Consider the following 27,658-nt stretch of genomic DNA (forward strand, 5'->3'; position numbering starts at 1 on the left):
CAAAAAAAAAAAAAAAAAAAGTACAAATAGGTAGACAGATACACACAAAGCTTTAGATATGTAGATGAATATTTAAATAAAAATGAGATTATAATTCTGACCACCATACATATATATTTATACAGGATGGTCTTAATTTATACCTATTCTTCCAGTGTAACTGATTATAGCACCTTATTTCACTCTGAAAAGTGTGCAGTTTGGACAATATACTTATAATGTTCACGCTCATCATACTGTACATATAACAATCCTTATTCCCACTCCCCCAACTATACACTGTGGCCATCTTTCCACATTTGTATGCATAGATTTACCTTATTCATTTTAGTGGCTGCATAATATTTCACATTATAGGTGGACATGACTTATTATTTGGTTCCCCTAATGATGAAGATTTTGAGTTATCACCAGTGTTTTGATACTATCATTAAGGCTAATGGAGTAGAAATGAACTGTTTTTGCTTTGTCAACACTTGGCTGCTTTCTTTTAATCAAGACACCTGGATTTTACTCGCAAGAGTCATCCTTTCTCCATCTTCAGTGCATGTGGTTTGGGTGTGGGTGACGCTGGTCTCTAGGCTCCAGGTCAATAATTCACAAGTGGTTCTTTTGGGATGTTTGATGATTCTTTAGAGGAAAGGGAGTTATTTTTTACTTGTTTGTTTTTCCCTGCTGTTTCTAAAACAAAAGAATTTAAGCCTGGAGCTTCTTGTGGCCATTTTGCCATTTAATGGAAAGCTTTTGCTTGAGAATGAAACCATCACAGGTTGACATAGAGATCATGAATATAGATGGAGAGATTCTTGATGACTTTGCCCAAACTCCTGGAATCAGCTATGCCTAAACCCTTAGAGTTTTCTGTAATTTGAGCCTCTCATTCTCCCCTTTTTTTGGTTGTGTAAGTTTGAAAGGGTTTTCTGTTACTTGCAACTCAGAAATTTTTTTGACAAAATGCAGCTGTGATGACCATCTATGTTTACATATTCAAAAACAGACGCATATACATTCAAGAATATATGTATATGTACTCAGTATGCTCAATATTTATTCTTGAGGTCAGTAATTATTAGGAATATTTCTATGTGATCAACTCCTGAAAATGGAATAACTAAATAAAGGGTCTTCATGTATTTAAGACCATGCTTCAAAAATGTACAGATTTTCACTCACAACTGCACAGTTTGAAAGTGTCAGTTTTCTCACATCTGGAAAGTGGATCTTAGATGTATGTAACAGTAGAAAAAGTGAGCAAGAGACCTGAACTAATGCTTCACAGGATAATATATCAAAATGACCAATAAACCTATGAAAACATGCTCAACCTCATTAGAGAAATTCAGATTAAGGCATTTCCACAATATGATACCACTAAGTACCCACAATAAGGACATGGAGAAACTGGAACTTTCCTTCACTGCTGATGGTAGTGTAATTGGTACTAGCCCTATGGATAACTATTTGGCAGCATTTAATAAAACTGAATGAATGTATATCCTCTGGCCAGCAATTCCACTTATAGGAAATCTACATTTATTCACCAAAGGTATGTACAAAAAAATTCATAGTGTTTTGTAACAGCTCCACCCAATTCTTACCCCACAGAAACACAACCGAAGAGTCCTTCAATAGGTAAATATAGAATTCTACATTCACATAGTAGAATACTATATAGCAATGAAAATGAACAAATGACAATTACACACAAAAATATAAATGAATCTCATAAACATAGCACTGTGCAAATGAATCCAGATCTAAAAGATTGTATGCTGTATAATTCATTTATATGATGTTCAAAAAACAGGCAAAAATAATTGAGGGTGATAGAAGTCAAGATTGTGGTTACCACTGGAAAGAAAGGGGATCATGTCTAAGAGGAAACTTGAAGGGGTTTCTGGGGTTTTGCTTGGCTTAGACTGTTTTGTGCTGCTATAACAGAATAACTGAGACTGGGTAATTCATAACGAACATACATTTATTGGTTCAGAGTTCTGGAGAATTAGGAGTCTATGACTGAGGGGCTGGCATCTGGTGAGGGCCTTCTTGCTCTGTCATCCCATGGTGGAAGGTGGAAGGGCAAAAGGGAGGGATAGAGAACCAAAATCTCCCTTTTATAATGGACTAATTACACCTATGAGGGTGGAGACCTCATGGCCTAATCAACTCTTAAAGGGAAATAGAGGCCATTATGTTAAATGAAATAAGAGAGAAGACAAATATTACATGTATTAATCCATATTTGGAAGCTAAAAAAGATTATCTCATGGTGGTAGGGAGTAAAATGATAGACCCTAGAGGAGGGGAAGGATGTGGGTAAGAGTGTGGGAGGAATGAAGAGAGGTTGGTTAATGGGTACAAACATATGGTTAGATAGAAGAATAATTCTAATGTTGAACAGCAGAGTAATAACATATTATTTATTATACATATAAAAATATTATACATATAAAAATAGTTAGAAGTGAGGATTTATAATGTTCTCAACATATAGGAATGATAAGTGCTTGTGGTGATAATACCCTAAATGACTTGATCATTACATATTTTATGCATGTAACAAAATATCACATATATCCCATAAATATGTACAAATATTATTTATCAGTCAAAAAGATTCTACATCTTAATATGGCAATTAAACATGAACATGAGTTTTGGAGGGAATGAACATTCAAACCATAGCACTGGTAATGTTCTGTATCCTGGTTTTGGTGAAGAAGTTGCATAGATCCTATATGCAAATTCATAAAACTGTGCACTTATATTGATAGACTTTTCTCTATATGCTATACTTCAATAAAAGTGTTGTTTTTTAAAAGCAATTGTGTGAGAATAAAATAATTTGAAAAAAATATATCAGTGGAAAAGAACTTCATAACACACAGGCATATGCAAGACATTGCAAAATTGGCCCTGACATAAGATATTGCAATGATGGAAGGCCAATTCTTCAGGCCTTTGTTACAAACCCAAAGTAAAGCATCTAATATATTTCTCAATTGCATTGCTAGGAATTTAATCTCTGGACAAACACAGGAATAAAGTGAAAAAAATGAACCAGGAACCAATAAAGGAGGAAAGTATGATGGAAACTTTGGGGAAAGTTGACCTCAGTATCTGTATCTGGGAGTTGGTATTGTACTGGGAAGAAAGAGAATTCTGGTCATATTCTTCACTGGATTTTAGAGATAAGTGGTCTAAAAATCTGGAAAAGGTTGACATGAGTTCATGGCCAAAGTTTCCAGAAAGACATACAGCATTAGATGAGTAAGGGACCCTAGAAAAGGAATTGAATATGAATGAATGCATATGAATATAAATGAAATGAAATGAATAGCTATGCTTAGTTCTAATGACAAAGCAAGGGGCACAGTATCAACAAAACCATGATTTCTACAGAATGCTTGAGCTCAAATTTCAAAGAGAGTTCACCTAAGATGGCTGGGAGGGCATGTCCTAGAAGTGATCGGGCCTCTGGAATATTCTGAAATTATCCAGAAAACCTAAAGTCAAGAATGAGTAGAAACTTAAACAAAACAAAACACCAAGACCAATACATTTGTATTGTTCAGAGCAAGTAGATGTACAAGGAAATCATAGGTCCACTATTGGGGGAGGATGTTGTATTAATTGATCCCACAAATATTTATTGTGCTTTCTCCATGAAGCCTGACCGGTATATAATGGGTGGCCTACAATAGTTGTAGAATGAATGAATGAGTTAAAAAATCATTAATGGCGGTTCCTGCTCTACTGGACTCGCTGTTGGTGGTGACACAGACATATCAGCAGGTGTGTGATGAAGGCTGTGACTGCAGAACCCCACAGAGATGGGGAAGAAGAGAAGGAGAGAGTCAGAGGACACTTCTTGAAGGGGCAAAACTTCCTAATCAGCCTTGTTTTAATCAGCCCTGACTATGTATCTGAGCCCAAATCTACAATGTTATCACCAGATTAGGAAGTCAATGTGGAAGATCAGATCACATCTAAGTACTGTGTCTACCTCTGGTCAGTTAGCTCTCTCTGAGAGAGACCAGGGTACCCTGGTTACTCAGTTACAAGGCTCCTAAATGTAAGGGCTATCGCTATTTCCATTTTGCAGATGAGAAAACTGAGGCTTAGAGTGAGAGTGATTTGTCCAAAGGTCATACAGCTGGAAATCAGCAGAGCCAGGGCTCATCTTATACCATTTAGACCCCAGGGCCTGCAGATATGACTAAATGTAGCGTTCTCCCACTTGGATAGGAAGCACCTGAGCTGCCCTTCAAAGTTTCTCTATGACTCTATGATTCTGAGAGACGGCAGAGTTTCTCAGAATTGGGGGAATCTGTTACCTTGGATTGTTCTGTCCACTCAACCTGAGAGAGAAATTCTCTGGCTTGGTCTTCATTGGCCTGAATTCTACCTCAACTTGAACACAAACACAATGTCTGAGTGCTTTGAGACCCGGTCGAAGCAGAAGCAAAGTCATCTTTTCACACAGCTGTGGCTGTTCTGCCTTGAAACTGTTGGGCCCTGTGGCATCTACTTTTTTTTCCTCCAATAATACGTTTCATTGAGAACCAGCCTTTGTAAAATGAAGAAATTATCTGCAAGAACATTTTGTGGTCTACATTAAAGGGTTGTAACTTGATAGCAAGTTCCTTATCAAAACAAACCCACATTTACTTGCCTGAAGTCCCGTGCTCTGCATTGCAGCTGGAAAGAAAACCTTCCTTTTCTTTGTTAAAGCAGAAAAGGCGAACCTTCAGAAAATGGCGATTTATGCTGAAAACCCTGACAGACTCTTAACTGAAACCGCATGGATTGTGGTCCTATCATTTACAGCTGGAGACACCCTCATGCTTTTCTGCTTTTGGTTTAAAACATTACCTGGGCTGCTCTGCTATCAATCTTATCTAATGATCTATTTACCTAAAATACACAATTACAGACAGGGCAGACGTAAGAACATTACAATCCAGGGCAGATGTAAGAACAGTAACGAAACAAGGAGTCTGCGGGATTGGATGGCTTAGCAATTGGTCTGAAAGGCTGCTTTCCTCAGTGGCCAGGCTGCTAAGGGTTTTTCTTCCCACTACAGAAAAAAGATGAAATTGTTACATTCATTTCAAAAGCCAAAGGGATGGATAGGAAGACTAACGAATACGGTTAGGCATCATGATGGGGAAGGTAAAGAAAGAGAAAGGGCGGGGAGAAGACGAGAGAGAGGAGAGGAGAGGAGAGGAGAGGAGAGGAGAAAGTTCGTGCACAAACACAGAGCAGATGGGGAGAGGAGGAGAGAAAGAGGAGGGGGAAGAGAGAGAGGGAGGGAAGAGAAGGGAGAGAGGAGAGAGGGAGACGGTGTGCAAGGAGGGAGAGAGTGAGAGCACGGAGATAGAAAGCAGATAGGAAGAAAATACATGAGAGAAAGGGTGAAAGGAGGGCGAGGAGAAAGGAGAGAAAGATGGGGGGATTTTGTGAGATTGGTTTAATGCATAGCTTTTAAACCTTTGGCGAAATAACAACTGCTTTCTGGGGAGTGACATTATTTGATTTCCCCTGAATCTGGGCTGGCTGCTTAGGGAGCATCTGACCTCTGGTCAACAACCCCAGCCCCTTCATTAAAGTCCCTGCCATGGATTAAATTAAGACCCTTTAAGTGCCAGAAGAGGCTATCTTTCTTCACAAGCAGACAAGGAACAACGGGGTTTGGTTTCTTTTCAAGTCAATTTGCAGGAGGATCATGTTCTAATATCAAAAACGGAAGAGAAGGGACACTCTGTTTTGTGAGTAACCATGAGATGGCTGCATTTGATGTTGGCAGTATGACAGCCTCTCCCAGATAGCTCCTGTAACTTCCGGCAAGCTCAAAAAGGCTTTGGCAACAAGGAAGGGTCATACAGGCAGGCTATATGAGCATGATCTGAAGGTGAATGAGGAGAAACTTGAGGATGGAGCCAAGTCTCTATCCCAGAAAATATTAGCAGCTCTGGGCATCCTTCAGAGGGAAAAGCTAGTACTTGGGGCTATGCTCGCCTGGTTTTGAGTGTAGACTTCTCCATCCATCAGCAGCATGACATCACACAAGTCACTTTTTTACTCTGCGCCTCAGTTTTCCTATCTACAAAATGAAGGTGATAACACCTTTCTCACAGAGTTGTTAAAAGTCCTCAAGATAATGTTTGTAAATGACCTGTCACATCGTGAGTCCTTAGTTAATGGTAGGATTACAGGATGGCCTCATAGGTAGGATAGTATAGACTGAGGGGCCAAGATACCACAAGCACCAGACACCAAATGAAAGTGAGAAAGACCACCTTGGAGGAATCCTCAGGTAACTATGAGGAAGAAATCTTTCAATTCTTATCCACTTTGAGGACATAACAGAGAGTGAAAGGGGAGAGAGGGATTTGTTAATAGATTTCATCAACAACAGTTTCTGTGATGCTTTGAATATTGTCCCCAAAGGGAAGAGGATACTTTCTCTTTCACTTTCAAAATGAATGATGGAGAGTCCACCATGGCACTGCTCCAGAGCTTGAGACGAGACCCCTGCAGCTGGGGCATTAGTGGGCCAGTCTCTGACATCCTCCTGGAAAATCTAGAGGGCAGAGGCAGAGGGGGATTAGGGAGTGCCATGGGGCAAGGCAGAGAGATGTAGAGCAGCTGCTGCAGCATCAGCAAGTAGAGCCTGTCTTCAGTGGAATGCCAGGGGCATGTGAAACCTGGAGACAATGTGACACCAGAGGCAGGATCAGCAACTTGGGATCCTGCCCACAGTGGCTCCCACCAGAGGTACAGGAGACACCAATATTGTGAGTTGGGATGGGGCAGACTACTGGTAAACCAGGATCTAAGATGGTAGACAACTAGAATCAGAGTGCTGTAGTAGAAAACTTTGAAAGGACCAACAAAAGTGCCTACTTGAATGAGCCAGCTTTAGGCACCTGCTAGACCCAGGGAGAGTAGAGCCAATGGTGAGAAGAGCTTTCCTGTGTCCCCTCCCTATTTTTCCTTCCGACTAATACAGTCTGTTAATGAAGGACAACCAGGGATCTCCACGGTTAAAGGAAGGGGGCATGTCCCACACCTCCCTCCTAGGTGGTCCACCTGAAGCCATCCTTAACAGGAAGGAAAGGGAGACCACTCTTCTCCCTGAGGGAAGGCTGAAGTGTTGCTCAGTACCTCAAGTTGATGCTTGTGGTTTCTGAATTGTAACTGCGTTTCACGACTTAAGGAGAAGGCAAAACTGGCTGTCACCCAAGGATGGGAAGAAAAGGCACTGGATACCTCATTTTTATGCAGGCTCTGGAGAATAGCTTTCCCCACTAACAATATTTGAAGGAAGCAATGTGAGGCAAAAATAAAATTGAGTTTTGATTAGAAACCAGACTTCATTCAAGGAACAGGTTACACTTGCCATTATTGACATTACGAAAGACAGGATGGAGACTTCCTGGGTTCTTGGAAGAGCTGGAGTGAGTTGAGAGTATGTGGGATGTTTATCAGTTGTCAACTTCAGGGATAGCTGGGGTGAGCAGGATGTCCTTGAAATATGCCCTGGACTTTGACCTAGGTGAGGGAGGACAAGCCAGAAGTGAAAAGTCTATAGGATGCAGTCAGTATCTTCCCTACCTTCCCACAAAGCTCTTCAAAGAGGGTGTTTTTCCTTCCTTCTGCTCATCTTTCAAGAGTGGAGACATTTTCCTTTAACCCACACATTCCCAGAAAAAGTCAGGTTTACCTTGTTGAGTAATGCAGCATACTTATTAAAAATGAGGGCTTTAGTTTGACCTAACGAGTTCAAATGCCACATGGTCCACTAAGTAACTGTATGACTCTCATCGACTCATTTAATCTGTTTCCTTACCTGCAAAATGGGATTAATAATGCCTACCTCTTAGCACTGTAGAGTGCATGGAATTGAATACCTCACATAAGGAGTTAGCATGGCACATGGAACACACAGTAAGTATTCAGTCAATAATATCAATTATTTATATTATTGTTATCATGGTTATATAACTTGCCATTTATTTATTTTTAAAACATTGACATCATTTTAACTAATGGAGAATACAAAAACATGCCTTATTTTGCTATCCCCAGGACAACCTGGAAAGAATGATGATTCATTAGGAGATGTATTTTTTTCCCAGTATGATGCCATCTTCTTTTGGACAAAAAAAGCCAGTGTTGGCATTATGCACAACAGAATATGGGGGTGGTTTGGATATACTTAAATCACCAAAAGGTGGAACAATGTTAATCATACATCAATCTCAGTTGTTATTCTGGAGTCAGTCTTTACAAACAGCATCTTGAATCTTTATGAAATTCAATTAAAGGTAAGAACACTCAGCATCAGAGAGGTGAAGTTGATAGCCTAAGGTCACAGAGCAGGCAAGTGATATCAGAATCAGAACTCTAAACCTAGAGTGATCCCATGACCCAGGTATTAAGTCATTCTGCCTTGACTGCAGTTTGTCTGGCAGGCAAAGAAAACTCAAGAATTATGCTTTTACTGGGGCAATTTAAATGCCAACCCATGGAGCCCAAGAAAAAGGGTACCTGGAGGGTTATTTTTTGGTCTGAGGCAGGGAAAAGGTGAGGAGGATAGTCAGGGTTAAAGAAGCCTCCAAATTGCCAACTCTGGTTCTCACAGACCCTGCAGAATGCTCCCACCATTTCCTCCTCCCCTGTGAGGGTGCCATACTCATGGTCTCTCAAAATCCTTGGTACCTGTCAACAAGCTTTGCTTCTTGAGTTTTGAGAAGCCTCTTTTAAAAGGTCTAAAAATACCAAAAAAGCAGTTTGATTAGTAGAGGATGGGATCAGCTAATAAGTAATAGCAACATAGGCGACAGTCACATGCTAATTGCCTTTTGGTATTTTCTTCAAGGGCTCTTGGAAATGAAATATTTTAGTCACGTTATCCTTTAGGCTGCCTTATCCTGAATGCATAAAAATGATCCGCGTAAGAATCGTCATTTCTGGAAATGTCAGTATTTAAATGTTTTAATTCTTGATATTTGGGAGCCATTGGCTTTAATCCCTAAGTGGAAATATTAAGAGATAACATTTAATGAGCACTTGCTATGTGCCTGGGACTGTCCTTGATCCTTCTAACAACCTGGTGAGGCAAGAAATGTTATTATTTCCATATGCAAGATAAGGAAACTGAGGCACAGAGAGTAGCTTGACCAAGGTCGCATAGCAAGTATTAAGATGGTATTTGTATTTTTGAGGCCCCCAGCATGTACTGGGAATATAACTGGGAATAAAACATGGTTGCCATTGTCCAAATGGGACTTCCAGTTGCCTGAGGAATCTGTTGCCTCACTCAGTATGTGGAGCCATCCTTGGTCCTGAGAGACTAGATAACGTTGACCATTTTCCCAGTGCCAGCCCCTGTGCTCGGTTCTGGGATCAGAACACATGTTCTCCTTCCTCAAAGTGCTACAAGTCTAGTGGTGAGATCAGACAAATAAATAGGCAATTATGTTGCAGGGTATTTTTTCTGCAGAAAATGAAAAAATCTAGCAGGTCAGAGTTTGGATTCAGCGTGAATCCATTTAACTTGATGTTTACCCAAATTATTCAACCCAATTAAGCTGTTTACAATTATCAACATCTCAGCCACACACATCTCATCCCTCATTTACTGGGCCTGTCTTCCTCTCCATTTTATCTAGCAAGTCTTGGCAGTGTATTGACCCAGGATCAAAATATGCCTTTCTTAGAAATGTGTGTCTAATTAGAAATGGCTTATAAATCTTCATTAAAATGAGCATTATTTAGAAAGATGATTCTAAGCTACATACAGGTTTTCTTCTTCCTTCTCCCATCCTTAGCTGTGTTTTTCTGCCAGAAACTTGCTAGCATATTTAAGCAAAAGCTCAAGAAAATGCAAATGTCCTTGTCTGTGGTCACGGGCATAGTCACATTCTTGTTTGCTTTGCCTACAGATACAATTGGCACTTCCCTCTTTCTGTCAGAGACTTTTTGAATATATGCTTTCAAAACTGCACCAACAGATGCCCCTTTTAGAGAGATACTTGCCCCTTCTGACTGCAACCTACCAGGTTCATCTGAAGAGCACCGATTTTCTGTAGCTATTTGGTTCTGAATTCAAATCCCAACTCTGTTACCTGCTTATCTGGTGTCTCTGGGCAGGTTCCAAAACCTTTCCAAGCCTCACTTGCCTTATTTCCAAAAATAAAGGTTATGATAGGGAGCCCAGAAATTTATATGTGGAGGTTAGATGCTTTGCTTCTGCAGATGAATATAAAGAAACCAGAGAGGTTAAGTGGTCTGTCCAGTCATATAGCCAGATAATGAGAGAGCTGGGAACCAGACCTCCTAATTCCATACATTGTCTATGCTTGTTCCACCACCATTCAACTCTCGAAGAGTAGTGCCATGGAAAACCAACAAGGCTTTGGCTAATTGAGGGGAGACCTTGATAGGTCGTTCTGAGTTATTCCTTTCCTATGTCCCACCTCAACTGCAATTTCCTTTTTTTTAAATCTTTTTTTTTTGTCCCAAGCAGGGTTGGTTTGACTTTAATGCTAATTAATGGCTGCCAGTGGTACAAGAGAGCCCAGTCATCCAAGTCTTAACTGCACATCTAACCTGTGACAAGTACTTTAGATACTAAGGTAATAGCAACAAAAAAACTGGCATGTTTCTTACTGGTGAGGAGCTTATAGTTTGGTTGAGAAGACAGTGTTATGAAGAATTTCATGGTGCAAAGGAAGCACGTGACTTGGATTAGGAGGTGGTAGTCAGGGAAGGCTTCTCAAGAGAAATACCATTTAAACTGACTTAAAAGAAATAGGAGAGGGTGTGTGTGTGTGTGTGTGTGTGTGTGTGTGTGTGTGTGTGTGTGTGTGTGTGAGAGAGAGAGAGAGAGAGAGAGAGAGAGAGAGAGAGAGAGAGAGAGATGAAAGGCATGGAATAGTTTGGTTCCAGAGTAGTGACTGAGTGATGAGAGATGAAGCTGGAGACCCTAACATGGACCAGGTCACACAGACACTTTTAAACCTCACTAGAGATATTCATCTTCATTTTGAAGGCCATGGAGGGCCACTGAGTTGTTTTTGTTTTAATCGCGGGAATGATGGTATCATAACTGCTTTGAAAGAGAACAGGTCAGATGGAAGGTAACAAGTGTGTGCAGTTAGGCGGCTGATGGAACGGTCCAGGCAAGAGATGACCAGGTGTCATGGAACAGCTAGTGATCTTGGAGAAGGAGACTGTCCATAGAACACCGACCCTATGGCAGCTGATTGGTTGTACGGAGTGATGGGGAGGGAGAAGACAGAAACTAAGTTTGGGTTTCTACCTGAACAAATGGGTGCATGAAGGCATTGTTTATTTAGATGGGGAAGGTTTCATCATCGGATGAACATTCAACTGGGGAAAGGCATCAGGACTTTAGTACTCCTCTGCTAGTGGTTCTGAACTGGGAATGGCTTTGCCTCCTGAGGACATTCAGGCAATATCGAGACATTTTTGGTTGTCATGACTGGGGATTGCTACTGTCTCCTATGGATTGAAGCCAGGGAAGCTGCTCTACACCCCACAATGCACAGGACAGCCTATCTGGTCCAAAATGCCAATATGTCGTGCCAAGTTTGAGAAAGTTTGCTCTGCTGAAATCTAAGGCGGGAATTCTGTCACACTAGACCTTTCCAATTACTTACAGCCTTAGTGGGAGTTCATGGAGCAAAGTCCTCCCCAATTTGACAACTCTTTGAGATAGAAACTTGGATAACATTGTGTATGGAGAGGGAGAGTATGAAAACATTGATCTTCTGGAGCTCCATGGGGATAATTTTGTCAGACAGGATACAAAGAAAGAACTTGTTCCTTGCAGGAGAATGGTAATATACCCCCCTCCTGCCCTGATGTATTAGAACATGAGTTCTAGCCTTGGCTCAGTGTCTTGTACCATCCCAAGTCTATATCCAGGTAACATTCAAGATTCAGATGACTTCGCTGCATGAGTCTTCTTATGACAGAATTTGTTTCTACCTCAAAACTCCTAAATATATTGTTTGCCTTTCTTTTAGGTATTTGTTATTCACCATCTTGATTCACGATTATTTATATATTTTTGTGTGTGCAGAACTGTGGGTTCCTTGGGAGAAGACCACAGATATGATTCATTTCAGTGCCCTCAAAACATTTATCACAAGGTAGGAGTTTAATATACACCTCAAAGATAACCCTGAACACGAATGAGGCTACAACAGGTGAAGGCAAGATTCTTCATCCTTTTTGCCACTGAGTTATAGCCCACCAGGAAGCCCCTGACAATGCTGAACCTATCCCAGGAATCATCCCAGATGTATAATCTTCCCACTTTGTGAAATCCAGAAACCTTCAGGCACTTTCAGGCTTGCAAGCAGATCGCCAGATGCCACTAATTTTCAAGTTATTAAATAAAACTACTGATTGCATAAATTCCAATTGAGGCAGAAATACATTAGATCAAAATTGAGCCCCGCAAGAAATTTTCTCAGTAGAATTTGAAAACAGGAATTTAGAAGGAAAAATGCCACCATCTCATGATAGAAGGCATCCCATTACCGACGATTATGGTTTTGAATTTAGCTGTCAGGAAGATCTCCGAGGAAAAAATATGTTGGTTTGTTCAGTCCAAGAAAGGTTTAATTGGCTTCTGTCAGATTTTATGTAAGTGCTACTTGCTGCTGAACTCCATATGGGCTTTTGCAGCTTTTGAATTTAACATCTGATGGCTGAATCTTTGGCGGCTGTGGGATGTTGAAAGGAAGTAAAAAATAGGTCTCTTTCTACAGTTGTGCAAAGACTTATCTAACCAGAATTTGCTTAGGCCCCACCAAGCCATGGATACCACTGGGTCAGATTCTTCCTCATGTTCTTCCCTGTAAGTACATTTTTCAGAGATTCCAGAATGGTGTCCCATGTGATTGTTTTTATTCACTTCTGTGTCCCCACTACCTAGAATCATGCTTGGCACATACTTGGAACTCAGCAAATGTTAGTTAAATAAATGAATGTTCCCACTGGTGGGACTCCATTCCTCCCCTGACCCCCCAGCCCTCTGAGGGGTTTTGTAAGAAACCACTATGGACAAATGTCCTTGATTCCAAGGCAGTTGATGTGCAGGATACAGGATAGGGATGTCTCTTTTTTTTGGGTTACTCCCTGCCAGTGTGTGGCTTGGGACCCCCAATTTTGAGTTTTTGTGGAATCGTCTGTACAAGTCACTGAAGAACAGTCAATGCAATACTCATCTCCAATAGCATCGCCTCTCCTTTGCTCCTGTTTCTACACACTTTTCCAGCCATTCTTGCAGCTAGAAAAGGAAGGTGGCATTGTTCTGGAAAATCAGACATAAGAGGATATATGTTGGGAAGGTTCCTGGAAAGTTCTGCTTGCATCATAAAAGGGACACATAACTCTTACTCTCTACTTTTTCTTCTTTTTGTTGGAATGTGGATATGATGCCTGGAGCTGGGGTAGGCATTTTGTGACCATGAGGGAAAAGGCCCTGTCAGCTTGACATTAGTGAGCTCTTGAACCAATACCAACAGCCATCCATCTCCAGACTTCTTACATGAGAAAAATAAATTCATATTTGTTTATGTTACTGCTATTCAGCTTTTTTTCTTACTTGTAGCCCATCATGATACTAATTAATACACAGTTTTCCTTTTTTATTAAAAAATTATCACTACCTTCTAAGTCTCTGTGAGATTTAAACATGAGTAATGGGACTGGGCTGAGGGTTAAGTCCCAGGGACCCAAATCATGCTCGGGGCACCCCATTTTCTACAACGAAAGCTTATAACTGGAAGCATTTCTGCTATCAGGATGATCTCTCTCCTAAAAGGTATACCATCCCTCATGAAAATATACTTTCATACTAATTCTAAAAAGTATCTTTAGACCTGCTTCTTCTTTTCTACCTTTAAGCTGGGACCTGGCCTCACCAGTGATGAACCTCACTTTGTGACTTTACAGTTAATACTCAGTTTCCCCTGGACTTCATATCTGGGCTGATCACAGCTTCAAAATGATGGTGGTGGCACCCAAGTCCAGTCAGAGAAGGGAGAGGAACACAAGTAATAACAATATCCACTTATTGGGGATTAGTTGTGCACCGGGCATTGTGCTTAGTATTTCACATGCATTCTTTTATTTACACCTTCCAACACATCTATGCAGGAACCCTTATTATTATTCAATCCATTTCCCGGAATCTCACACTAGAGATTGTCATAAAAGGGGATTTGAACCCATTTTTTCCTGATTTCAAAGGTAGTGCTCCCAACTAGCACTAAACTTATATCCCATCAACAAGATTCTGATCTGTTTCTTCTGCCTCTCCCCACCTCCACAGGCCGAGCTGCTGCCTCTTTGCAGATGAAACAAAGAGCTTGTTTCATTTGATCCAGGATAAAGAGTGCCTATCGCTCTTCTGGTGTCAGGAGGTAATGAACATTCTCCTTCCCTGTATCCTGATTTATCATGGAGGGGAGCGGACTGTCACATGGGCCTGCAATTAGATACAGCAAGATTCGCTAAGGCAAGCATTACCAGTACAAAGCATCAGTCCAGAAACAAAACAAAACAAAACAAAAAACTGGAATTCTGCAATTTGTCTCATGCAATAACAATGGAGCCAGAAGAACCCTTTGGAGAGAGAAAAGAACTCGTTGCATTTTCCTGGCCTAAGTCATGAGTGATATAAAAGCGGAGGTACTGACAGCTGGGATCCTTCAGAATTGAATCTCGAGTGGTCGTTAGATATTTTATTTTATTTTTTTCAGGGTAATCAGTGATTCTGTGCAGGGGGCGTGGTGTCTGCGATTAGAGGCCAGAGAAATCACTCGGCATTAAGGTCACTTTTACCAGAAACTGATGACTCACCGCAGCCCAGCATTTATCTCTTCAGGCCACAATTTCTTCTATCTGGACGAGGAGGGAAATTGTTTCATATTTGCAGTGGAAAAGTATTGTGTTGAGAGTCAAGGTTTCTCTTGTTGAGGAAATCTTTCTAAAATATGTTAGTCCTCCTTTTTGGATTCCAGGCAGCCCGATTGGGTGTGCACTGGACTTGGCTCTGGAGGCTGTCTCAGAACAGACCCATCCTCATTTTTTGGTGGTGGCAGAGAGTGAGGGGAGTGGAGACACCCAGGCCTGGGCCTCTCCACACCTGGGATTCTGCCTGATTAACCCCTTCTCCCTGCACCTGCCAACCCACTTCTCAGCGGAGAATAGATCCTGGGACTCTTCAAGTCTCAGTCTTCCCAGGTACAAAAGAGCATTACCAACACCTCCATCGTGGAGTTGTTGAAAGTATAAAACAACACCATGATGATGGCTCTCATTTAATAGTATTTATTGGGTGCCAGCCTCTGTTCTAAGAGCTTTGCCCATATTAACTCATTGAATTTCCACCACAACCCTTTGGGGGGGAGGGATGGGGAGCGTTGTTAGCTGTATCTCATCTATTCTGAGACGCGCATTTTCTTTTTTAAAAAAATTCCATTTCTTTTAATGTTTTTAAATATTTGCAGTCCCTAATTGTAAGTTATATTCCTAAGATGCACATTTTCTTTCTGCACTTTAACACCTATGAAACTGGGACACATCTTATAATTGCAAGCAGGTGGTAGTTTAATTGGTAGCGTTTTCTTTCTTAGTGACACAAGAAAGTCGTGATGTATCTCGAAGTGGAAGGCTTCTTGGATTAGATAAAATACGATGCACCTGTCTTACAGCAGAAAACTGACGCACAGAGAAGAACTGATCTGCCCAGTGTCATACAACCTTGTATGTGGCAGAGCTGGGGTTCAAACCCACATAGTTTGCTAAAGAATCTGTTCCTTTAATCATTAAGCTAGGATATAAGCAAAGCACCCCACAATGGTTCCTGGAAGTTTCGGGAGCTGCCCACAGTAGAGTTGTTTCTTTTCTCACTGGGTTTTTGATGACAGTGAGCTGTAAATTTCAGGCACCAAGAGACAGAGTTTGTACAAAGAATTTCAAACCTTTATGGTTTTTGCCAAATGTTATTTCTGCATTCCCATTCTAGAGTGTGAAAGGGGGTGTCCCAAGCACCTCTCTTTTTTAGCCCATTTCAAGGCAGAAATTGTGGGTCTATTAAAATCCTATGCACATCCAACTTCTCCCCTCCCCCATGTCTAATCTCATTAGGCTTCTTTCCTTGGGAAACAAAGGGAAATGGAACTCCCTAAACAGATTAGGGAGTCCAACAGAAGGGCAAGCTACAAGGTGTCAACAAAAAAACCTTCAAACAGAGGATTTGCATGTGTTATTTATATTTCCTTAGTTAGGTGCACACACACACACACACACACACACACACACAAACAGATCCTGTGCAAAGCAGATGCCAGTGTAACATTAGTTATGATATAGCAAACCTCCGTCCCTGTGAGAAGGGAACATGGTCAGTTTCAGCACCCTTTGGGGCACCCTTTGGGGGGTTCCATGAGTCATCCATTATACCAGCATGAAATTGACTCTTGCAGACCGCTATGGCTATACCTTTCTCTTCTGAGACGCCAGGTCATTCCATGGATCACTCCTCATTGGACACTTCCCTAGCTGCCTGGTACTTTCTTCTCCTCTTTTTACATGTCATTCCCTCTCCTCCTCCAAACAAACCTGAAACTACTGGAAGCCAGTAATTGTGTCTTACACGTTCTTTATGTATCTCCTGAGGTGCTGGGCACTGCACAGGACAATCATTTATCACAGCTTGATTAGCATGGTGGGATAGAGAGGGCTCGAACTCTGGAGTCAGACAATCTCAAGTTCAAACCTAGCTCTGCTTCTTGTTGGCTGAGTGTCTTTGGGTAGGGGACCTGTCATCTCCAAGCCTTGGTGTTGTCATCTATCTCACGAAGAGATAACAATTTATACCTTGAAAGATTGTGGAAGATTCTGAAAATATCACACTTAAGCAAAGATTTTTTAGCTCAGAACATGGCCTGTGTGGATACTTAATACATAGCAGTTATCATCATCATCATTATCACGACTGTAGTTCTTACCAGTTTAATTTACCCCAGACATTCCTACATATTTTTTGTGGCTTGTCCACTTCTAGTTAGCCTAGATTAGATTAATCAGTGCTTCACTACAGCTCTAAAAATTTGAAATTCCTGAAAGAATGATCCTTTGAATGTGAGCCATGGTCCTCACACATGGCTACCCTGGGGTCTTCATTATTACCTAGAAAGTGGAACTGGACAGAAAGATTTCAAGGAGGCTTTTGTATCTGAGGTCTTACTCTATCCAGCAGTTCCCTGGAAGCCTTTTTCCCATCCCTTGACTTTCCTGATTCCACCACCCTCCTCCCAAAAAAGAGATGATTATTTCAACTTCTGCATCTTCTCCTGCTGTCTTCGCCCATGATGGGATGAAAAACTCTATTGCATTTACTTGAGTATATGACTTCTTTCCTCCCTGGATCTAACATACACACACACATAGGCACACATACGTGTCTGAGTTAGCGTTCCCTTTTCTTTGCTCCCACAATAACCTATGATTCATCCACAGTACATCATTAATCAACCTGCATCATAACGATCTGTTTCTTATCTCTTTCACTTCTCGTCCCAAACATACACACTATAGATTGTGGGATTCTTGAAGACGAGTCTCATTTTTAACTAGAGCAAATGTTTAGCACGTAACAGGGGTTCAATAAATCTTTGCTAAATAAATGAAATAACAATAGAACTAAAACCTTGGGTGTGCTTACTACATGTCAGAAACTGTGCTGGGAGCTTTTGGCATGCATAGATTGACTCATTTAATGTTCACAGCAATCCCAAGGAGGAGGTACTGGTACTATGAAATCTCCATTTCACAGATGATAACACTGAAGCAGAGAAGTTCTATAACGTGCGCAAGAACACAGGGCTGCTAAGAGGCAGATTCAAACCCAGGCTTTTGTGGCCACTGCTTTGACGCTCACCCTTGCTACTGAAGCATCATTTCCCTCTTCATTCTTGCCCTCATTCTCCTTCCCCCCACAGCTATGCTGGGAAGGTCAGTCCCAAAGGGGGTTGCTCTGGATCAAACACACTTCTGCATGGCCATTTGAAAAGAAAGGAGAGGCAGGAAGGTTGTATCTTGCAGAGTGATCTCACTAGGGGTGCATAGAGATGTGCTAAGCCTTAGAGAAAGAGAGCTTAGGAACATGCTAGGCCACATGTAAAGCCCTGGTGAGTTTTAAACTCTCCTTCCTGTTCTAACTCCCCCACTACCCTCCAGGACCTCCTTTCTGAGACATGACTGTGAGCCACAAAGTGTGCCCCTATGGGTAGGCCAGAGTGAACCAGCATTGCTTCTCTCCTCCTGTGAGCCCTACCTTGACCAATCCCTGTGATTTGGGGGTTTAGGGGGTATAATAACAAAGGCACACTTATAATTGTGCCTACCCAGTAATGGGTCATTTAAAAACAGAAACCCTTGACTCTAGTCATTCAGTGCATCTCAATCTTTTTTCTGTTTTTCAAGTCAACAACACGGTTTCATGTCCCATATACACATTATCAAGTGTTAGCATCACACCGGGCAATTTTCATATCTTATTCCATTTAGTCCTCACACTGTTTCTGCCTAGTTAATGCTCCTATTCTAATTTCATACACACAAGGAAACAAAGGTTCAGGGATGCGAAGCAACTTGTCTAATGTCAAATAGCTAGTGAGTAGCAAACCCAGGCTTCAAACCCCAAAGTTTGGCACTCTGCAGTATCCCCACAGAGAGAGAGAAGGTGTGCGTGCTCCCTGAGCCCAGCGTATCTCTGAAAATAAGTTCTGTGATGGCAAGCTACAATTCATCTTAATTTTTTTCTGGTGTTCTACAGTGTCACTGCTGATTTATTCTATCATTTTGGAATTACTGGCTAATAGGATGGCCCAGCTCACTGCTTGGGCTCGTGTTTTCATTCTTTAAGAGAAACCCACCATTGATAGCAACAGGGATGTGTCTCGACAATTGAATTATACCATGACTCTTCTTTCTTCCTCTCTCCCATGTTGGTCTGGAGGCTAATCCCTATTTCACTTGTTCTTGAAAACATGATTGGTTTTGGCAGAAAGGGGAGACTCACCTGCGTCTCCGAGGCCCCTGTGTTGGAGGAACTCTGCAGCTTCTTGCGGGTTGTTACCGTGGTCATTGTAAAAATCCCTCAGACTTTAGCCTGTGCCCCCAAGGGAAGAAACTTCTTCAGCAGACACTGAAGGAGGAAAGGGGCTCCAGCAATATTCCTACTGGTTCCCAAGTCCCAATTATAGGAACTCTAAAGGGATTTCTGTTCGTGGGGTAATGGGGGCACAAGTCACTTGGGTCTTTCACAGTCAAGATAAGGAAATCCAGTTAGGGTGGAATCTGGCAAGCCTGGAATTATGCACTTTTTGGAAAGTTATAAACTTCCTCCTCTTCGGAAGGGATATCTTTCTCTCCTGCAAGCAAAATAAAATAGGAACTAAAAGAAAAAAACTCCAGTGACAAAGGGTGAGGGGGGCCCCTCCGTGGGGCCCCAAATCTCCATTCTCTGAGAACAGGAAAGAAGGCGACCCCAGAGCAGCCTTAACGGCGCACTGCCCCGGGAGTGTAACCCTTAGGAAGGAGGCCTCTCGGTTGCCTGGCAACGGGACGCCGAGGAGGGCTTCCTCATTGTCTGAGATTAGTGGGGGCGGGGTCGCGAGTCTCCCACCTGGGACGCTGGCTCTGAGCCGGCAGCTGGCACCGGAGCCACATTCTTCAAGCTGTTTTTCCTGTCAGGACTGAGGACCCTCATCCTATCTCTCAGCTGAACCACAAGCGTTTCCTACCTTTCAACTCTGCTCCTTCCTGCAGTTAACCCGCTAGTGATTTCTTCTGCTTTTGGGTTTGGTGGCCTTTAGCCCTGAAATTCTTAACCTGAGATATCTATTCCCCGCCCCCTTTTCCACCTGGCAAACTCCTAGTCCTCCTTCAAAATCCATAGAAAATGTGGATCTATGCATACACATATACATGCATACACATATATATGTATGTACACACAGCACATATGGGTGCAAACGACATTTATTAAATACTTAGAATGTGCTAGACACTCTTAAGGGTTTTACATATATTAACTTAATCCTCACAGTACCCCACTTAAGGAAGGTGCCTTATTGCCCTGTTTTATGCGCTAGGCAACTATGGCGTAGATACATAAATAATGTGCCTAAGGTCACATAGCAACTGCCCCAGCTGTGGTTCAAAGCTGGAACTGGTCTTTCTAAAGCCCAGGCTCTCAACCTCTTTGCTGAGTTTTGTATTCCACATCTTTAAAATGGGGATAATAGCTTTACCACAAACTGTTAATAATTAAAGGGGATAATGTTATGTAAAGCCTGCAAACATGAGGAGTCCTAGTTAAGCTGTACTATTATTATGCTCTGACATCACCTCCCTAGGAAGAATCGGGCATTCTTGCCATGCTGGGTTCATTTCATAACAGATTTTAATACTAATATTTATTGATCACTTGCTCTGTGCTAGGTTCTGTACTAAGCACTTTACATACATTAATTCATTTAATCCTTCCAGTAACCCTATGGGGTAGGTTCCCAGCCTGCAACAGATTTATTGCACATGTTTTGATTTGAATGCCTTATCCTTGGCATTGCTTTACACTGGATCGATCTGATTCATGTTTTATCCCAAAACCTTGAGCTGCTGAGGATTATGATAGCATCTTGGCCTCATCTTCTCTTTAGAAGATGAGTGCCACTGCAAGATGGCACTCCATGGAATGCAAAATGCCTTGCCATGCAGTTCTAAATACCGGTGCCTGAAACTCATTATTTTTTCACCATTGCCTGAAGACTGAACCTGACCTTCCCTTTCGCATGAAGTTTTGATCCTCCTGCTTCCTTTGTGGGCAGCATTAAGCAGTCAGCAAGCGCTTTCAGGATGATGCAGATAAACGGGATCATGTTCAGAAGACAGAACTATGGATGAGAAATCGAGGCAGAGTGGGAAATATTCTGAGAAGAACATAAACAAAGTGGTCTTCATATGGTTTTGAGAGACAAGCTTGGCGAAGAGAGACTTCACTAGCTTTGTATGAACCCAAAGAAAGGGAGGAGGATTTCAGCTCAATATGAGGAAATATGTACACAGCAGAATATCATGTTAAAACGTGTGAGAGAGCAGGGTGCAGTGGCTCATGCTTGCAATCCCAGCACTTTGGGAGGCTGTGACTGGAGGATCACTTGAACCCAGGAGTTCAAGACCAGCCTGGCAACAAAGTGAGACCTCATCTCTACAAAGAATAAAAAAATTAGCTAGGCATTGTTGCTCAGGAGGCTGAGGTGGAAATATCACCTGAGCCCAGGAGGTCAAGAGTACAGTGAACCATGATCATGCCACAGGACTATAACCTGGGTGAAAGAGTGAGACACCTATTAAAAAAAAAAAGTGAGCTCTGGAGTCCAACTGACTTGGCTAATGAACAGCTTCAATGATGATGAAAACCAGGTGAGATAATAGTTGCAAAGTACAATGCCTAGCACAGAGGAAATGATCAGTGCCTGTTAGCTCTTATTTCTTTTGTTATTAACACTCACCTGTCAGAACCAAGTGAGGACTGAAAAAGGAAGGACTTAGAAATTAAGAAGCCCTGAGTTCAAATCTGAACTCTGCCACTTGCTGGTTGTAAGATGTCAGTCAAATCCTTTATTGTGGTGGGTGGAAGAGACTCACATGATCACCTGGGAATATTAAACTAGATGACATTTAAGCTTCTTTTCTAATAGAGCTTGAGAGACGATATGAAGTACTAGCTGAGACAATGTTTAAATCCCAGTTTGGCCACTTACCAGTTGGGAAACTTTAATCATGTTGCTTATCCTCTCAAAGATTTAGGTTTTTCATTATAGAATGGGGATAATATTACATTTATGAAAATGATATAGTATACATAAAACATTTGGCACAGTACCTGGTGCATAATAAATGCTCATTAAATCTTAGCTATTGTTATTTTATGATCAATATAAGCCAAAATAGCTTCTAGAGTGATCTAGTACTTTGTGGCATTAACTAGCATTAATAAGAAAAATTCCCTGGTCTTGGGCATCTCCTAAGTGTGTGTGTGTGTGTGTGTGTGTGTGTGTGTGTGTTTCCCTAAAAACTTACTTTCTATGAATTTGCTAAGATATCCTGAGACATCTTGGCACACCATTTGGGAACCACAGGGCTACAAGAATGTGTTCTGCCTTTGAGTAGAGCAGGCTAAAAGTGGAAGAAAGTAACACCCATAGAAATAGCCACAAAGCAATGACTAAGGGGAATTTGTGGATAACTAGCCCATCTCCTTACTTTTCAGGCAGGACACCTCTGGAGCATGGTCTACACCGCCCCAGAGGTCCCCTACAGGACTGACTTGACGGTAACCCCACTGCCCCCAGTGGTTGCCTACTCACCAAGACACCCCACATTGGCCTCTTGCCTTCCCTGTCTCACTTTCCCACTTCCCTTCTGGTACTTCCTAGATGGCCTCCTAAATAAATTACTTATATACAAACCCTTGCCCTGGGTCTACTTCTGGGAAACCCAACCTAAGTCAGTGTCAACTGGAATAATCTGGAGGATCAAACTTGAGTCAGGCCCTGACACAGAGCCACAGGTTGGCATCAGAGTATCTGAATTTTTCCCTCTTCCTCATCTCGTTACATGTGCTTTCTACCGTCTTTGATCACCTAGTCACATAATCTTCCTCTTCCAATTGCTCTCGTGGATATTGTAAAGAGTTTCTTGAGATTCTCCACATCCCTGAAACACAGAGAGGCCAACATGTTTTCAGATATGCAAATACATCCCCAACAGTAAAATATTTGACAACCGAGATATGAAATGATTGTTTAATGCTTAATTCCTGGTTGATTTATGCAAAATATGAACTGAAGGACGTGATACGACAGGCATTCTCTCTCCTTCCAGTTTGCCAAAAAGAAAAGTATCCAAAGGGATTAAAAATAGACATATCAAGTAGAAGAGAAATTTTGGAATGTGTCAGACACCAGATGGGATAGCTGAAGACAAATCTCGAAGTCTGGTAAACACTCGACTTTCAGTCAGTAATACATATGTCTAGCATTAAAAACCTATTGGAAAGTCATCATTTTCTGAATATCTTTAATATACTTTTCTGTGTTGCAGCTAGCACCCAGAAAACTCCTTCTGGGTATTTTTACTGAACTGTCAGCACTGGATTTACAAATTATGGGGCCCAGAGCAAGAGTAAAACTTGGGGTTCCCTTGACACTTGGTAGCTGGCAATCTATCGATGAATTGCTTCCAGGTTGAAATACCACTGGATAATGTGTATTTGTACCACCTCATGGATTCCTGTACTTCATTAAAGAAGGATTACTGCATGCTACAGTGTCCTTTGTGGGATCTCTGGCGCCATATCCCATTCTCCTACTCTATCCTCCAAACCATAGCCCAAGGCAAGAGGTGAGTTTGAATCTTTGTAAACTAAGGGGAAAAATATGTAATGTTAACCTGCCTCTCCCCCCACCACTTTCTTTCTGACCTGGCCCAGTAGCAGAGGAAGAAGTGTAGCCCCAGCAATATTTTTGGTAAATTTCCCTCACTCGAGTTCTAGGATGGGGTCTGACCTACTTCCATGATTAGTGCTTTTTTATTTTTTATTTTTTGTGTACTTCGGCCACAGCGTCCTGGGAGGTAGGCTAGTTTGGAATTATGGAACTATTAATCCCATTTTACAAGTGCAGACATTGAAGCTAGCTCTGGGATTTAGTAATTTGGCAGTAGTGGAAGTTGTCTGAGAACCAGGTTTTTAAAATTCCAAATTCAGTGATTTATTTCAGCACTCTGTCACACTGTCTTTTTAATTTATTTTTTTAGCTTTCATTACGAGTTGGAAGTTACACTATCCTAATGTCCTTTCACTTAAAAGTGCATGGATATGTTTTGTTCAACCAGGAGTGACTTCCGCAAGACCTGCCACGAAAATGAGATAGTTGGTATTTATAAGCACCTATAAGGCGAACTTCTCTACAACCTTCTGGAGAAGGCTTCTGCCTTAACATCCAAATAAAGCATCTCAAGCCCCCATCCTAGGTAGGGTACAACCCCCAACTATTTCCATGAATTTCCAAGAAACTCACAGTTTTCTGTTCAGCGCCCTCTCTGGACTCCTTCCTATCTTTATTGCTAGGATCACATCACCCTGAAAAAGATAGGTTCAAGTCTTCAATCCCAGTATCTGTGACCTTATTTGAAACTTCTTCATAGATGATCAAATTAAGATGAGGTTATCCTGGATTAGGATAGGTCCTAATCCAATGACTTGTGTCCTTGTAAGGGAGATTTAGATTCAGAGACAGAAGACACACAAGGAGAATGCCCTGCGATAGTGGAGGCAGAACTTGCATCTACAAGCCCCAAACAAACAAACAAATGAACAAACAAACATTGCCAGCAAATACAAGAAACTAGAAAGAGGCAAAGAAGGATCCTTCCTTAGACCCTTTGGAGAGAGTCTGGTTCTGCCGATGACTTGATTTTGGACTTCTAGCTCCAGAATGGAGACAATAAAGGTCTGTTGTTTTAATACACACAGTGTGTGGCAATTTTCTATGGCAGCCCCAGGAAACAAATACACCACCTATCTTGGATGCAACTTCATTTTCCTTTCCACCCCAATTTATTTATGCCCTCAAAAATGCTACTTTTCAAATGCTGTGTATAGGAGAATTTTACTGGAAGCTTGGGATAACAGAGAAAAACTCTGCAGTACAGCTCTGCAGAGTCAGTAACTTAAAATTAAATATTAGGCATTATTGAATATTCAATTAAATAAAAATAAAGTTCCAAAGTAATTCTAACACACAGATGGGGGTAGGAACCCATGCCACACAACTTGTTTGTAAGCTGCTTTTTCATATAATAAGATAAAAATTTCCTCTCTTTCTGTAGATGTATTTTTTTTTTTTTTGAGTTGGAGTCTCACTCTGTCGCCCAGACTGGAGTGCAGTGGCCGCTCCCGGCCACCGCAGCCTCCACCTACTGGGCTCTGGCGATCCTTCCGCCTCAGCCTTCCGAGTAGCCGGAATTACAGGCACGCGCTACCACGCCCGGCTGATTTTTTAATTTATTGTAGAGATGAGGTCTCACCAGGTTGCCCAGGCGGTTCTCGAACCCGCGGGCTCAGGCAATCCACTCACCTCAGCCTCCCAAAGGCGTGGGATTACAGGCTGAGCCACCGAGCCCGGCTTGTAGATGCATTTTAAACATGTTTTTTTTTCTTTGAGTCAGAGTCTTACTCTGTCATCCACACTAGAGTGCAGTGGCATGATTGCAACCACTGCAGCTTCAACCTGCTGGACTCAGGTTGATCCTTCTGCCTCAGCCTCCCAAATAGCCGGAACTACAGGCACAAGTCCCCATGCGGCTAAATTTTTGATTTATTGATTTATTGTCAAGTCAAGGTCTCATCAAGTTTCCCAGGCTGATTTTGAACCCCTGGGCTCAAGCAATCCTCTCACCTCCGCCTTTCAAAGTGCTGGGATTACAGGTGTGAGCCACCACGACTGACTAAAACATGGTTTTTAAATGAGTGCTTGCTAAAATGGAGTTCCACTTTATGGCTGTCTGACAGTTTGTTGAACTGGTTCCTTATTATTAGACAGAAAATGGTCTGTTCTTATCCCAACTCTACAACTAGGCAGTATCTTGAGAACATGATGAGATTTTGTTGGTTGCAGAGTCTTTAGATCAACTTTAGCTGAGTGTCCATACCTCATTGCGGGAGCCTACTGCCAGGACATATAAGCCAAGAACTCATGAAGTTGACATTTACTGCTTTTTCTATTCAGAACTTACACTTTCATTGGGGAACTGATTTTACTATACTCCTACCATGAAATTTTTGAGAGGGTCACAGGAACAAGCTTGTCACCCAAATCTGTACAATAGAAAACCCCATTTTCTTCTGACTACAGTGATTAGATCAGGGGTAAGAATGACATTTGAATTGAGTCAATCAGAACTGTTTCCCAGAGTACTTTTTGTAGGCCACTCAAAGAAAGGGGACTTTTTAGGGGGGTCTTGAAACTAGAAGTATATGAACTAGGCTCTATGTTTTTTTTTGCCACAAAGAAAAGACTTTTTGTAAGAGAAGAAAGTCAGGTCAATTCAGAGAGAAGCAGACTTAAGAGAGAGATTGAATTTTGATGAAATTTGTTTTTGTTCCTGGATCCAGGTGGACTTGAGGCTAGCACTATCCAAACATTCTATTTACGTGAGTCCATGAACATTTTGCTATTGTTTCAGCTATGGTTGTTTTTTCTGTCTTCCTTAAAGTGAATTGAGTGGAGGTTTTGTCATCTGCATTGGAAACTGTTGACTGGTTTAACTCTTCTACCCAAAGGGTTGTTTCTTGTCCTATTTGGGATTTAAAAATATACTCTCACATAAGAGGCAGGCAACCTTGACTATAGAATCATAAGAACTAGACTTGAGAGTTGGGAGTGCATCCAACTGAGAGGCAATGTAGTATAGGGGGAAAAAGCCCAGGATTTAAGCAAAATAGAACTGAGTTGAAATTCTGTTTTTTAATCACATATAGAGGGTGCCAAAGAAATGTATACACATTTTAAGAAAGGAAAAAATCGTACTAAAATTGAAATACTCAATGCATTCCAATAACAAAAGATGAATACAAGTCACATTTGACTTCTGCAATTACACATTGCTACTGTAATTCAATTCAATTTTGAAAAGTAATACATAGATAACATCTCTTAAGATGTGTATACCTTTTTTGGCACCCTTTAGCCTTGTTATCCTGGATAAGTTTATTAACCTGTATAAGTTTTAATCTCTTCATTATGAAGAATAAAAATCCTACCAAATGTGGAGGGCCACTGGAATGTTAAATGACAAAATTATGTATGTATGTATGTATCTATCATCTACCATCATCTGTCTATATACTACCTTTATCTATCATCTACAAATATTATATATAAAACATGTTAATATATATGAGGCATAAATGATAACATAAAATAGGTATAAAGTAAATTTTAGTTACTATTATTAGCTTCCAAACCTTTGGGCCCCGTGGAAGTCCCTTCCTCCCTGCCTCCCTTCCTTTCCCTTCTTCCTTCTCTCCGTTTCTTCTTTGTTTTCTTCCTACCAGTTAGAATCCATGGATGGGCTAGAGTTTAAGAATGATGGTAAGCAGGAAAAATATCAGCCTTTGCAAAGACTAAAAACCCAGCTTTAATTCAACTCAATCCTTGAATAGGTTAAGGTGATCTTTCCTTCTACAACTAATTGTCAGAAATCAAAAGTATTCCTCTATGAAATGTGATGATACTATTCAGAGCTTCAAAATAACTATATAATTTATTTCATACACACTGTCTGGCAGTCAATCAAAAATTATCAGTAGGCTAGGAAGACAGGCCCAGATAATGAAACAAACAAACAAAAAAAGAAATAAGAAACAATGAAAGCAAACCAAAAGGGATTCAGATATTAGAGTTATCAGATACAGACTTTGAAATAACTGGTATTAACATGTTCAAGAAAACAGATATTTCTATGTTATCAA

The sequence above is a fragment of the Carlito syrichta genome, unplaced genomic scaffold (genome assembly GCF_000164805.1).
Source record: "Carlito syrichta isolate Samal-C Ts95f unplaced genomic scaffold, Tarsius_syrichta-2.0.1 Scaffold311911, whole genome shotgun sequence".
Taxonomy (NCBI): Eukaryota; Metazoa; Chordata; class Mammalia; order Primates; family Tarsiidae; genus Carlito; species Carlito syrichta.